The 14,908-nt window shown below is 38.1% G+C and overlaps 1 long non-coding RNA gene across 1 annotated transcript; it reads left to right on the top strand.

Annotated features, from left to right (window-relative positions):
- The first annotated feature begins 767 nt into the window (after positions 1 to 767).
- Positions 768 to 13,587, top strand: LOC129493283 (uncharacterized). Its single transcript, XR_008661101.1, has 3 exons — positions 768 to 953; positions 6,075 to 6,237; positions 13,277 to 13,587. It is a non-coding gene; the product is annotated as an uncharacterized lncRNA (long non-coding RNA).
- Positions 13,588 to 14,908: the final 1,321 nt, after the last annotated feature.

The following is a 14,908-nucleotide window of genomic DNA, read 5'->3' as shown; positions in this document are numbered from 1 at the left end:
TCACTATAATACACATATTTGTATGTGTGGCATATGATGTATTCATCCTAAAAATGACATAACAAATTTCTCAAACTTGCAAATAACCTGGACTCCATAGTTTTGTGGGGATGTTGGATTTAGATTGACAAGTAAAGGATGATGGCCCTAGGAGACATGATCATTAAGACGAAAGATCAACTTTCTGCTTCCTTTACCTAACTCCAGGAGGAGTATAAAATAAATATTACTTCTTTTTGCTTTCCTGAAACCCATGCTGGAGGTGACAATTCATTCTCACACTCTAAACATCGTCTCTCATGACTAGTCTACAATTTTTCTTAAATTCAGAGAGTATTTTGACCCTGTGAAGAGACTGTGAAAAGTAAGGTGTGCCTAGTGGTTTGTATGTGGAATGCCCCAGGCAGAGGGACTTCCTAGGAGCCAAGCTGTTGCTTGGCTATCTTTGTGCCATAAGCGACTTCTGTTCGAGTTCCAGCATTAGTGGGAGAGCCTAACGTATATTGCGAGCCCTCTCCCTGCCTAGAACTCTTGTGACTGGCCCTAAGGCACATTAAGTGTTTATTCCATATCCTTGATGATGAAGAAACTGTGATCTTGTTCTGGGGAATGTCCCTTTTCCCATTAAGGTGTATGATCATATTTTCAAGCAATCGCGTTTACATTCAGCCTGGAAACTTTCTGCCCAATTCTCAAGTTCTACTGCCAGCAGCTTGGATATTACAGAATGCTGATTTATCTCATAGGATGCATTGAACCACATTGCCATGGTAACCAGCAGACAGACCTGAGAGAAGCAAGGCTGCAGAGAAACTGTAGCCATCACCAAACAACAAATCAAAGGGAAGTGTCTCAGGAGAGATTTCTAATTATCATACATTTGTCCTTGCAGCCAAACCAGGATGCAATGGAAATGGTGCCTTTGGCACTAGCATCTTAGGTCACAAAATCAGGTAAACTCTCCTGGGCTCCTTTGGGAATTCCACAGAGTCTCCTGCTGCCTTAGGTGTATTGAAATAGATTCTTAGATTGACCTTTTCCTTACAGTTATCACCAAGTCCTTGGCAGTGATAACTAAAGTGCTGTACAGCTTAAGGTATTTTATGGACAGCGAGGCAATTTTAAAAAGTCTCACATCTGTGAGCCGGATATAATAGCTAATAGCATCTGAGATGATTCTGACATCTTAACGAGATTGCCTCTGTTTATTCCTTATTTTATTCTTTTTTGCATTCTCTTTAATATAAGCAAGCTTAGTTCAACGATCTTTAATGCAAGTGGAGTACTGATATGTTTATATGCAAATATATGCAAATCATATAGTAAGATAGGGCTTCTAGAGTAACAACTGGTAACATCCATGTTTACTTATGAAGAAAGTGCTCAAGGTTACAAAGCTATCACTAAAGATTTACTAATAATTTGCTGGGGAAATAGTTGTTGAAATCCTTTTTCTGCTTTTAAATGTGCTGAGATCAAGGCTGTCTGATTCTTGAGACATGGAGAATGTGATAAATGAAGACACAACATCACATGAATAAAATTCGAATTGCCTGTGCTAAGAGAGTGGCTTTGAACTTCTCATTGCAGTCGGACCGAGCTGCAAAGGCATCTCCGTTAGTAGAGGTCTTTAACGTATCTGTTTTGCATTAATTCATATTTCTGAATGGCATATGCTGGAGGCTGGCCTGAATCACCTTTGTTTTATTAACGGTGCATTTAAGGTCAACTACCACTAACTGCATTGTTAAATATTGATTTAGCCATTTGAATTAATGTAATTTTCAGTCCTTTTTCTACTTAATATACACCAGAACTCCCGTGACCCAGTCAGACAGAAGATCAACACATGGGCACTCAGCTTGTATTGAAGCTGGGGTTGACTGCTTGCATGTTTTCCTGTGAAAACCAAAGTATTCAAGATAATGGGCTATTGGCTTATCTACTTACCTTCTGCAAAACTTCTGAATGCTTTCATCTCTTGCAGGATGTTTTTGACCTATTTAGTGATCAGTGTTTCTCAGAGTTCTGAGTGATTAGGTTTCCTTTGTTGAGGAAAAAATGGTATCAAGAAAGCAAAAACCCAAACCTGAAACATTAAAATAGCCAGGTCAGCGCTACATGGATTCACATTTCAGGATTTGAAACAAGCCTTAGGGTTACTTTACTCAGCACTTTCATCTTACTGGTGATGAAACAGTTTAAATGACTTTTCAAACTGCTAAAGTCAGAACTAGAATCCTGGACTTCTAAAGATTCTCTTTTCATTGATACTGTAGTATGTATCATTTATTTTTCTGCAAACTGAGGCAAAGTAAAGGAATTTTGTGACCATATTCATTAAAAATATTGTATTGGGCTTAGAGGAGGTTGGTATTAAAAATGAAATAGTTTATTTTACTAGACACTAAATGGAGACTCCATCCCTATGAGCTGCCATGAGAATATTGCCCCCTTGGTAAACTTTCAGCTTAGCTCTGTAATCTCTAGATGATACCAACTGGCTTCACTACTCTGGTTTATTGAGGTCAATTAATCTGTATTTGGTATATGTTCTTTTCCTGCCTACCCTCCAGTTAAGCCTAGAAGTGCCAGGGGGCTGCCTTTGCCACTGTGTACAAAAAGTGTGTCTAAGAATTCAGCAATCATTTGAGGAAACAGTCAAGAGTCAGAGACCAAGCCCTGGCAATGTGAAGTGTCTGGATTTAGACATGCCTAAAGCTAGTGATACCCCTGAAAATTTAGATTATGTAAGTGAATAAATACCCTTATTTGCTCAAAAAAATTTTTGTTTTTTTGGAGATGGAGTCTCGCTCTGTTGACCAGGCTGGAGTGCAGTGAGGCGACCTCGGTTCACTGCAAGCTCCGCCTCCCAGATTCACGCCATTCTCCTGCCTCAGCCTCCCGAGTAGCTGGGACTACAGACGCCCGCCATTGCGCCCAGCTAATTTTTTTGTATTTTTAGTAGAGACGGGTTTCACCATGTTAGCCAGGATGGTCTCAATCTCTTGACCTTATGATCCGCCTGCCTCGACCTCCCAAAGTGCTGGGATTACAGGCGTGAGCCACTGCGCCCGGCCTTTTTTTTTTTTTTTTTTTTTTTTTTAAATCAAGAGTCTCAACTTCCTGATGAATACATAAGCTGAGTTGGGGTATTTGAGAAATACTTGGATCTTGATGGTGTAGTATCAAGCTTCAAAGTCATGGAGTAGTTTCACAAAGATTTCTTACAGCATTTCTAAATGTGTTACAACAGGCCAGGTAATAGGTCTCAGGTAAATATCTGTATCCAAGATCCCTCTTTTCAATCTGTATCTAGACAAACAGATGTACAGTACGACCATTGTAAATTGCCATTTTATGTTCAAAGTCATTACATAATGTCAGTGCTTCCAGGGTTTAATAATATCTTAATGATGATAGGGTATAGTCTTCATTGTAAAAGCTAAAGTTAACTAAGTTGGTTTTTTTGGTCAAAACTTTCACTTTAGAAAAAGTTTTCTGTTCCAAAACCGAAATTGATTATTAAGAAAGGAAAGCACAGAGATTGAAATTATAGACTTTAGCACTGGAAGAATAACCTTGGAGATGGTTCAAGATTCTCAATTTACAGGTAACACTGAGGCCCTGAGGGTTTAGATGACTTGGCCTCAGCTATACAGCTCCTTTAGTGGTGGAACTGACACTAATACCCCCATCTCCAACTGGAGCACTTTCCTCTGTTCTGACATTCACAGCCTGATGGACTTGCTTGTCTCCTATTATTTGGTAGCATGCTGGGAGGTACTTTCTATCAGTGGGTTGCCTGGGGTCAAAAATTTCTAATGTTTAGATGATACAGGACAGTAGCACAATTTACTGACAGCTGTGGAAGTAATTTAGTTTATGTCCACATTTTCTAAGTGCAAGCAAAGGTGTTGTAGCACTCCAGTCCCTGTAGAGCTTATGAATGTAATTAGAAAATAGAAGTTTAAACCAGGCAAAAAGAATTAAATTAACTGGAACAAACACAATAAACAGAGTCAAATCTTTTGTCTCAGCACCTGGTTACAAAATGAGGCCCAGGGATCAATGACGAGAACCGCACAGCTTTTAGGTAGTATCTCTACCTGCAAAAGATGGTAGTGGGGGCAGATTTGTTCATTCCATTTCTTTGGGCAGTTTTTATTCACATCACATAGACCTCCTCACAAACACTCTGCAGTTATGTGCAATTAAATCAACTTATTGACGTAAAGGAGACTTGATATATTAAAAAATATTAAATATTAATGATTTTTGCCTCTATGTATTGGATGTAGTGTTCATGGAGAAAAAGTCTATAAGAACTATAACATCAAAATTATAAAATGTCTGGATGTGAAGTTCATAAAGCTGAAACTACTTTTTTCTTAAACAAAGGCAGATGCTTTGTGTAGATGGATATCTCTTTTTCTGTGTTCTAGGCATTTGCTTTCATTTTTGAAACTCTTTTAAGTGCTACATGAGGCACCTGGCCCTAGAGTGAAAAGAGATTAAAAACACCTTGGGGAATCTTAATTCCCTCTAAATCACTTTTTTCTCCCTTAAAAAAAAGAAGTTAGTCTTGAATGAAATATGGAACCTTATCCACCTTGCGAATAATCTACTCTCTTCTCCTCTTGCCCCAGAGTTCCAGAGCTTGCTGACAGATAGGGGGTGATTAAAAATTCTCATCGTGCCCATGTGCCTTGTGCCCTGTCCTTTGTCATTCTGCAGTTGGATATCAAAGCTGTAGCATCTATGTTCTTTGAAGACTAAGCAGGTTGGACATGCAATTTAGATGAAAAACAATTACTCTGTGTTAGCTTGCTTTTGGCAAGAGTGTATTAAGGCTCATCTCACTGATGGGAAACAAAAGCTGCACTTCATCTTCATGAATTTCAAATGAGGGAGAGAGAGAGAGGAGGAAACAGTGAGTTTTCTGGCAGGAGCCTTTCTGCATAACCTTTCTCTGATGAGTGGGTTCCTTTCTTGATAGAATACCCTCAGTATTGGCTTGGATAATAATGTGTTTCTCTCCCATGCACAGATGGTGCAAATGATCATGTGGTTCTACTGGTGGGGAGCCTTTGAAACACAAAAAGAGGGCTAAGCAGATGAAGTACATTCTGTGGCATTTTTTTGAACTTATGAAGGGAAGAGAATTAATAGCCATATTGTACTGGTATCTTTTGTTATAAATGTGTTTGGTTTTGAGAAAACAAGCAAACAAAAGGCAAATTTGCATATTTGTGAATCATCTGTGCTTTAGGTGAAATTGAACCTTAAGAAACAGCACTTTATCTCCATGAGTTCAGTTCAGATAGGTACATTAGATCACCAACTTGTGGATAACATGTCACACATTTTTTGTGATGTCAGAATGAGTTCTTAGCCTTGACTGTTGAAGACAGGGCGTCCTGAGCCAAATGGGACAGTTGCTGGGTGAGGACACCAAACCTATTCTTAGGAGGCACATATTGCCAACAATATTATCCAGATAAAAAACACAAAAGAAACATCAAAGGCAGTACTGAAAGGGAATAAAGGTCACCCAAGGCCAGCAGGTATCACGTGTGTCTGCAGGAATGAGTGTTAGGGGAATAAGGCCACATTTATGGATATGAGACCTGTGCAGTCACTTGGGGCCCTGTGCTCAGAAGGCCTCATGCTTGGTTTGAGATATGGTTTGGCTCTGTGTGCTCACCCAAATGTCACCTCAAATTGTAATCCCCATAATCCCCCCATATTGAGGAAAGTGACTTGGGGGGATACTGGATCATGGGGGCAGTTTCTCTTATGCTGTTCTCATGATAGTGAGTATGTTCTCACTAGATCTGGTGGTTTTATAAGTGTTGGACAGTTCCTCCTCCACATATTCTTTCTCTCACCTGCCACCATGTAAGATGTGCCTGCTTCCCCTTCCCCCATGATGGTAAGTTTCCTGAGGCCTCCCCAGCCATGCGGAACTGTGAGTCAATTAAACCTCTTTTCTTTATAAATTACCCAGTCTCAGGAAGTTCTTTATAGCAACGAAAATGAACTAATATACTGAACTTGATGCTCTGTTCTAGCTGTCTTGAAATTCTTACTAACTTTTGAACATGGAATCCTGCATCTTCATTTTGTACTGGTCACCACATATTTTATAGCTGATCTGAAGGAGGAGAGAGAGATGATGGGGGATGAAGGGTATGGGAGTGTATGCTATGGCTGCCTGCTGTCAAAGTTCTCCAGGTATGACAGAGTACAACTTTCCTACGATAACCAGTAGAGTCAATTGCTTCTTGAGGGCAGGCAGAGTGAATGGTATCTTCTGGAGACAGCTTTTAAAGAAAGATAGCTTTTCCCCTGTGAGTTATGTGTCTCTTCATGTATTCACCTCTGCATGTGATATTCTTAGAGTCAAAACCTGTACCGTACCTGAGGTTAATACTACGTGAGTCACTTCAGAAATAAGACGTGTTTTGTTGACTCGTGGCTAACATGTAGAAAATCTATATTTTTTTTCCTAGAAAGCAAGGCCTAGATTTCAGTTCAGGCTATGAACAGATTTTTATTTCTGTATGATATTTATGGTTTTAAGTTAAATTGGATTTTTCCCTTATCGTCTCTGGTTAAATTCTAATCCCTAAACTAGTTAACGTTGGAGATCTGGTAAAATTCTACTAAATTCTTCAACCTTAAATTGTCCTATAATGAAAAAGTGGCTCTAGACTTGATATAGATATATTATAGGACATTTATGAGAAGCAATAGAGTATAGAGAAAAGGCTTTTATTGAGAGAGAATTGGATCCAAGTTCTGGCTCTGCCACTTAAGAGCTCCATGCTGTTACAAGAGTCATTTCATTGCATTAAGATAGTTTCCTCAATAGTAAAATCAGGATAAGAATATTACTTTTCATTGGTTATGTCAGTATTAAAAGAAATAGCAAATAAAGTGATTATAATAGTTCATGGATGCAGTGCAGGTGTTTTTAGAAGTATATAAATTTAGACTGGGCATGGTGGGGTGCACCTATAAACCCAGCTCTTTGGGAGGCTGAGGAGGGAGAATTGCCCAAGCCCAGGCATTTGAGGCTGCAGTGAGCTATGATTGTGCCACTCTTCTCTGGTCCAGCCTGGGTGACAAAGTGAGACCCTGTCTCTAAAACAACAACAACAACAAAACAATATGAATTTAGTTATTTGTAGTTACCTGGCTATTATTCACTCTTCTTAATGTTAACCCTGTTGTATGGACTAACCTCACTATTCAAAGCCCATGTTCAAATGAGATTTCATCCTAAATGCATTTAGAAAAGAAACGAAAACAATCAGGAAAGTATAAACTAACTTAGTTTTTAAGCATACTTATTCATAAAATGTTTATAACTTTTCTATATAAAGTATGTGACTTTTTACCCAATGGGCTTAGAATTAGATCTATATAGGGTGTACATAAAAATTCTTTCAACTCTGAATCTGAATGTTTCCCTTTGTCTTTTACAGCCTCCCAAATGTCCACATAGATAGTATCAACCCTCAATGCCAATTATAAGAATGTTATTTTAAAATGTAATAAAAAGTGACCAAGCTGATCTAAACCCCACAACAGCATGAATAGTTTCCATTTATCTAGCATTTAGTTCTCTCCTAAATGGTAAGTATATCAGTTGTAAGTCCACCGCCATGTGTCTCCCTTGGAGAAGGCCCTATTTCATGGTTAACATCATAGCTGTGAAATTGAAACCTCTGGTTTCCATCCTATGAGGGAGGCATTCTGTGTTGGGGGTCGGGGTGGGATTTAAAAACATAGGATGTTTATAAATTCCTGAAGAAACTTTAAAATGTAAATACAATATATGAAAGAAACTGTAAACATCTCTTGCAAACCTATTTTGCAGAGTTTTTAACACTATACAATTCAAAAATCTAGACTAGCACAACTGCCATCTTTGGTGATGCATTGTTCATTCTGATTTTCCAAGCCATTGAGAACTTCTGCACTTGGTGCTGAGTGATTTCATGAACTGCCATCTGTGAATACAATCCTAAATTTATTCAGTGTGTGGTTTTGATGAGGAGGCAGGTTTATGTAGGACCTGTTTTTTGTTTTTTTTTTTTTTTTAAAGTCTGGGTTTTGAGAATGCAGCCAAGTAATTCATCCTGGTCTACTCATATTTTCTTAAAAGGATATCATGGATGAACCATTAACCCTTTGAAATAAAATCACCCAGGAAGAAAGCATGATAAAAAAAAATGAAATTGTTATAATTTAGAGAAAAACTTCATAACATCTCAAAGTAACACCACATAAACTATATATATATTTTACAAAAAGAATCAGCTACACTTTCCTGAGAGCAGATATTGAGTAAAATCAACATTAATATTAAAAACTTTCTGTTAAAATTTCAAATTGTTTGCTTTTATAAAATCACCTTATATATACATGCATATACCCTCATCTCTAGACTTACACACATTTCATATTGCTGCATAAATCTAGTAGATGTATTGTCTGCCTTCCAAGGGGCATGCATTTTTAAATGAATAAATCACTTAAATGAGTCAAAGGGTTGGTACACTGTGTTAACAGAGGAAACTTCTATCACTTCTAGAAAATATCTAGGCTCTCTTTCAGAGACCTCCTTTTCCTGTAAATTCCTGGTTAAACTAAGAGAAGAAAATCCAAAGTCAATGAAATTTTTACTAGAATAGTTGTAATTTTAATATAGTATTTGGTTGTAGTGGTAAGGGGGAGCAGTTTAGGAGAACACTGCTTTCCTTTCCATAATTCTTTGAAGTTATTTATTTCTTTACCTAACTTTTTTACACCAGGAATTTTTGATTAGCTATAATATACTTTCATCATACCATTTTATGGCTTTTAAAAATGAAGTTATAATAAGCAATATTGAGTGACTTGCATTAGGGCGGCCACTGTGGATGGACCCTTTTGGGGGGAATATGATTCAGAAAAAAAAAGGTCAGCGTCACAGTCAAAAAAATGTAGATTTGGGGCCTGCTGACTTTCTTCAGCATCATGTAGGTCTAGAGCAATTGTATATATGCAATTCTTTGTCAGACTTCATGACTAAAACACCAAAAGCAATGGCAACAAAAGCCAAGATTGACAAATGGAATCTAAACTAAAGAGCTTCTGCACAGCAAAAGAAACTGTCATCAGAGTGAACAGGCAGCCTACAGAATGGGAGAAAATTTTTGCAATGTATCCATCTGACAAAGGGCTAACATCCAGAAGCTACAAAGAACTTAAACAATTTACAAGAAAACCCCATCAAAAGGTGGGCAAAGGATATGAACAAGCACTTTTCAAAAGAAGACATTGATGCGGCCAAGAAGCATATGAAAAACTCATCATCACTGGTCATTAGAGAAATTCAAATCAAAACCACAGTGAGATACCATCTCTAGCCAGTTAGAATGGCGATCATTAAAAAGTCAGGAAACAACAGATGGAGAGGATGTGGAGAAATGGCAATGCTTTTACACTGTTGGTGGGAGTGTAAATTAGTTCAACCATTGTGGAAGACAGTGTGGTGATTCCTCAAGGATCTAGAACCAGAAATACCATTTGACTCAGCAATTCCATTACTTGGGTATATATCCAAAGGAATATAAATCATTCTATAGACACGTGCACACATATGTTTATCGCAGCAGTATTCACAATATCAAAGACTTGGAACCAACCCAAATGCCCATCAATGATAGACTGGATAAAGAAAATGTGGCACATATACATCATGGAATACTATGCAGCCATCAAAAAAGGATGAGTTCATGTCCTTTGCAGGGACATGGTTGAAGCTGGAGACCATCATTCTCAGCAAACTAACACAGGAACAGAAAACCAGATGCTGCATGTTCTCGCCCATAATTGGGAATTGAACAATGAGAACACATGGACACAGGGAGGGGAACATCACACAAAATGGGGCCTGTTGCGGGGTGTGGGGCTACGGGAGGGATTACATTAGGAGAAATACCTAATGTAGATGATGGGTTGATGGGTGCAGCAAACCACCATGGCATGTGTATACCTATGTAAGAAACCTGCATGTGTCTGCACATGTCTCCCAGAACTTAAAGTATACAAAAAAATTTCTTTGTCTGAGTTTCTTAATCTGAAAAGGTGGTTGTTTAGATTGGAAGTGATGTGCAAAGCACCCAGTACGCTAGATAGAATGACATAGTCGATGGCTAACAACACTAATTACAGACAGGTATGTGCTGAACCCTCCAGACTTCCTATTCTGCACACAGTGTGCATAAAGCCAGAGTACTCAAAAACTTATGAAGTGCCCTTGAACTCCTTTCTACAGAGTGGGCTTTGAAAATCTACAGTAATATACATCCTTATGCTACAGAATAGAGTTGTGCTCAACAATAGCCTTTTGACCTTTCTTTGGTTTTGCTTATAACAGAAAATAATGGATTTTTTTTTTAGGTCTTGGAATACAGCATCATGCTAAAATGAAGTAGTTATCTTTACCAATAAATATGAATATTGTCTTTTTTAGAATAATATTTTCCACTTATATTCCTTACATTATAAATACATAAAATCTAGTCATGTTTTATTGCTTGAAATCAAGACTTTGTTTAGCTTAAATGACTGAGCAGAACTTCCAATGCTGCCGTTCTCAAATGTTGTTTTTTTTTTTTTGGCAGTGAATTCAGAATTTCTCTGTACTTAAAAATTAAAACACATGTGGCATTTTTTCCTTAAAAGCAGTTCAGAGATCTATCTCTATTTTAGATTATCCCAAATTTCTACTTAAGAACGTTGAATTTTAATAATCAGCAATCAGATCTTTCTATGCATCAGGCTGTTGGCTGTAATTAAACAAAATGCCTGGAGTTTTCCAGTTGGATGGATATGACAATGAATCAGTGATCAAAAATTGTTGTCGAATGAAACAATACCAATAGGGGCCATCTGCGTTTGCTCAGAACTCATATGGTTCTGGCATGTATCTACTTGCCTATAAATCTTGAGCTTCAAAGAGGCTGAAAATTCTTTTTGTAATGATTTTTCCTGGTTGATTTTGTTTAATAAAACTAATGTACAGTTTTTGAGAATGAACACATAAAAGGGCATTGGGAACATGTGGCTTTTGTCTAATTTCCAGGACAACAGGCTAATACCTTTGAAAACAAAATCAATTCTGAAAATGATACAGAACATATGCTAGAGTAATCTTAGAGTCTGCATTCGTCTTGAACATGAAATCTTAGAACCTTTGAGAGTATTCACTGGAAATCCAGAAATCCTTTCTGGTTCTGACACATTTCTTCTTCTTTCAATAAAAACCAGACCTGGGCTGATGCCAGCATTAAGCCCTGGGGCAGCTGGAATGAAGCTGACCCCAGGTGAAATTCCATGATCTATCATACCAGCTACACAGGGAACTTAAATACTTCACCCCCCAACATTTTGACACAATGCAATTATTTTGTTTTTGACAGATGGCATTTGTTTGTTTGAAAAGGTTTTTGCTAAAAGTACCATCTTCAGATAAATGTACTCAGATTTGTATTTTAGATGTATTTCACAGCTGCACTTTTATAAATAGGTCGAAAAATAGCCAGATACTGATTTATGTTTGACAGCTCATTTTAGTGGTATTCAGAATTTCCGCAAGGATACTTTGGCTTGTTCCCTTGAGTCTTCACAGCTCATGAAAACTCCAAACAGTATTAAAGGCAAAAAAAAAAAAAATCTTTAATATGATATGTTCAAACCTCAGTGGATTATCTTGCTCCAGATTTTCCAAACTAGCTTCAGTTTGGAACCATTTCCATCAATTCTTTGAACAATTATTTCAGTTGGCTGAATATGTTCAGTGAATAATAAAAGGCTTACTCAGTGTTAATTTAGACAAGAAAATGGGCCAGGTATAGTGGCTTATGCCTGTAATCCTAGCACTTTGGGAGGCCAAAATGGGAGAATCCCTTGAGCCCAGGGGTTTGAGTCCAGCCTGGGCAACATAGGAGGGAGACTCTGTCTCTAAAAAATAAAAAAGCCAGGCATGGTGACACCACACCTGTAGTCCCAGCTTACTTGGGAGGCTGAGATGGGAGAATTACTTGAGTTGGGGAGGTTGAGGCTGCAGTGAGCTGTGATTGCACCATTGCTCTCCAGCCTGAGTGACCAAGCAAGACTGTCTCAAACAAACAAAAATTGCCCAGGTCAAAGTTCTGTATCTGTGGATAAGTGTGCTTTTTATGTATTGATTTTTCCTGTTGGTAAAAAACATGGATTCTGGAGGCTGACTGCCTGTCTTCCAAATGGGCTCTCAAGAGAACATTGCATTTGTTTCCAAACCTCTTGCTTCAGTTTCCTCATCTGTACAATTTGGATACTAATAGTACCCACTTCTGTCCTTGCGATAGTTTGCTGAGAATGATGGTTTCCAGGTTCATCCATGTCCCTACAAAGGACATGAATTCATCCTTTTTTATGGCTGCCATAGTATTCCATGGTGTATATGTGCCACATTTTCTTAATCCAGTCTATCATTAATGGACATTTGGGTTGGTTCCAAGTCTTTGCTATTGTAGGAATTGAACAATGAGAACACTTGGACACAGGATGGAGAACATCACACACTGGGGCCTGTTGTGGGGTGGGGGGAGGGGGGAGGGATAGCATTAGGAAATATACCTAATGTAAATGATGAGTTAATGGGTGCAGCACACCAACATGACACATATATACATATGTAACAAATCTGCACGTTGTGCACATGTACCCTAGAACTTAAGTTAATATACACAGAAAATTTAGAAATGCTTGGCTTATGGGGGATCTGCAATTATATATATGTGTATATGTATACGTATATGTATGTGTATATGTATACGTATATGTATACGTATGTGTATATGTATACGTATATGTATACGTATGTGTATATGTATACGTATATGTATACGTATGTGTATATGTATACGTATATGTATATGTATGTGTATATGTATACGTATATGTATATGTATGTGTATATGTATACATATGTGTATATGTATGTGTATATACCTAGATGTATATGTATTATAAAAACTAGTACAAATAACAACTGATCATAATCTTTCGTCTTATTCCTGTTTCCATCATTGACTATGTGAAAGTTTTACTACTAAGTGTGTTGAGTAGCTTATGAAATACTGAACTAGACTCTATCAATGATATAAAAAAAAAGTAGCTATTTTGAAAAAAAATTATCATAATTTCTCTCATTTGATCCTCAAATATTTTCAAGGTCCAGAGAGGATTTAAGTTGCTGGAATAATCCACCCAATCTTCCAGAGGTGATTATATAATTGATGGTAGGTGGATATCACTGATCACAAAACACAATAAAGGACCTAAGGCAACATCTTTGTTCTTTCTCAATGTGGGGAAAATGTTTTTGTTCTACTTGGTAAACGGCTTCTGCGGTGTTTCTTGGAGACCTCAATAAATGATTATTTTCCAGCATTCCATCACGTGTCAAATGTTTTACTCCCATTTCCCTGAGGTTCTTGTCTGTCAGCACTTGTCTTGCAGCTCAGTACAGACATGGCATGGGTAAAGTGCACAGCGAAGACTGGTACAGGAAAGGCTGAAGCCCTTTCTTCCTGAAGATGCAAACTCTTCTGGACTTACCCCCACCCCTCCAGATCTTAAGACTGACTCTTGTTTGAAGATGTGTGTTTAGCTTTACTTCCCTCTGTGAGTGCTCAGCACAGAGCAGTATCTACTTTCCTGGTTTTATATTTTTCATTTTAAAGATCCAATTACCTCAGGTCCTTTTCCTGAATATTGCAGTGGGCCTGCTGACCTAATACTTCTCTCATCTCTAATTTCAATCATTATCTCTACTTGAAGTTGTATCACACATACACATACCTGAATATGTGAGGACAGAGACAATTCCCCCCGCAGGAAGAAATGGCTCATATCATTTGAGAGCTGAGTCTCAAGGGCATCATCAATGTTATTTCCTCATGTTCAGTGGCATTTTCTGGTGTGTCGTATTAGATTTAGTTACGGTATCACCAACTATGGTAGCGCAGCCACTCTGCTCTTCAGAAATGCTGAAACAGGCACAGCCTGGAGGCGCTAGGAAAGTCCATTGCTCAGTGAGTCTAAAGGTCCAATAGTTCAGAATCTTTTCTAAGTCCATTCCTTTATCATTCTTTGTGGCTGCTAGAGCTATCCAGTGGTTGGTTATATGTTTTTTTTTTTTAATTTGATGTAGTATTATCAAATCTCTGATAAATTTACAATTCCTTTTTCTTGGGTATTTGGCAATGAGAAGAAGTTTCCATTTTCTTGAAGGTGTTTGAAAGGATAACTCTGAACTTCATTTCTAGAATGTATAATGCTGTGAAATAAAGGTAATATGAAAATAATGACAGCTACCATTGTTGAGGGTCTGCTTTGCACCGAACACCATTACAAGTGTTTGAGGTATCATACATTTTTTAGCTGCACAAGAATACAGTAGTCTTGCAAGGTAGGTATTTGCACTGTACCATAGGTAAGCTCAGAGAAGAGGGTTCTTGCTTAAGATGGCATAGTACGAAAGAGAGAGGAAAGCCTTCTTGTGACACATCCTCTCTTTGCAGAGGAGCTTAGCTTCTGAGATGCTCCAGTGCATCTTGTGGGTCTAGTGCATTTTGTTTTCTGGAAGAATTGCCTACTGATGGGGACGCCAAACAAAGTGCCGACCCACTGAGAAATAGTGTGAGACCTTCTGCTTCTCGGCTGCTTTGGGTCATCTGTGAGTGTTGCAGTCTTTAGGGGAGGATGTGAGGTGGGTTGCCAGGCAAACAGGGCAGCTTGCCTTCTCCACAGTCTACTTATCACAGGGCCTGGCTGACATTCATTCATTCATTTACGTATTTTA

Source organism: Symphalangus syndactylus, chromosome 11, assembly GCF_028878055.3.
Source record: "Symphalangus syndactylus isolate Jambi chromosome 11, NHGRI_mSymSyn1-v2.1_pri, whole genome shotgun sequence".
NCBI lineage: Eukaryota > Metazoa > Chordata > Mammalia > Primates > Hylobatidae > Symphalangus > Symphalangus syndactylus.
Note: the sequence above shows the minus strand (reverse complement) of the source record. Positions and strands in the feature narration are given on the sequence as shown.